Here is a 629-nt window from a genome sequence, read left to right as displayed (position 1 = left end):
TTTTTTTCCCCAAATTCCTCCTTTAAAAAGTAGGAAAAAAAAAAAAAAAAAAAAAACAAATTCATTCTGCTCTTGACATTTGTGGGTAGCAAGCTCTGCTGTAGGCAAGAGCACCAAAAATACAGATCACTTTCATAAAGTTCCCCCTCCCGCGAAATCTTTAGTAAAAGGCCCGAAAGATTTATGCGACAATGAAGAGAAACTCGAGCTGTGTCTCCACCCCTTGGGCTTGTGCGCTGCCTGTGGTAGCCACTCACGGCTCGCCAAAAAGGGTCATCAAAAGGCGCCAACACCTGCCCACATGCATTTAGTCCCCTCCTCACTCCCAAGCGGGAGGAGTAAATGTCTAAAAAGTCGCCAGATTAAGCCCAATAACCTGGAAACCCAATCAAGGCAATGCAATTTCTTTCCCATGCCTCCATCTGAAAAGTAGGAGAAAAAAAATGTCACGCGGAAGACCGGGGTTCGATTCCCCGACGGGGAGAGCTAGATCCTTTCTTCTGCCGAACGACCCATCCAAAAGTTTTTGATGCAGCCAGAAGTCACAGAAGGAGTTCTGCTTCAAACATAGCCTGAGCCAAAGGAAATGCGTTGCCGGGAAAAATCAAACCCCGGGTCAACTGTTTGGC

General features: G+C 46.4%; 1 non-coding gene across 1 annotated transcript; it reads right to left on the bottom strand.

Moving 5' to 3' along the window:
* Positions 1 to 94: 94 nt before the first annotated feature.
* LOC122143352 lies at positions 95 to 210 on the bottom strand. Its single transcript, XR_006159130.1, has one exon. It is a non-coding gene; the product is annotated as a U5 spliceosomal RNA (small nuclear RNA).
* Positions 211 to 629: the final 419 nt, after the last annotated feature.

The sequence above is a fragment of the Cyprinus carpio genome, unplaced genomic scaffold, assembly GCF_018340385.1.
Source record: "Cyprinus carpio isolate SPL01 unplaced genomic scaffold, ASM1834038v1 S000002826, whole genome shotgun sequence".
NCBI classification, from domain to species: Eukaryota; Metazoa; Chordata; class Actinopteri; order Cypriniformes; family Cyprinidae; genus Cyprinus; species Cyprinus carpio.
Note: the sequence above shows the minus strand (reverse complement) of the source record. Positions and strands in the feature narration are given on the sequence as shown.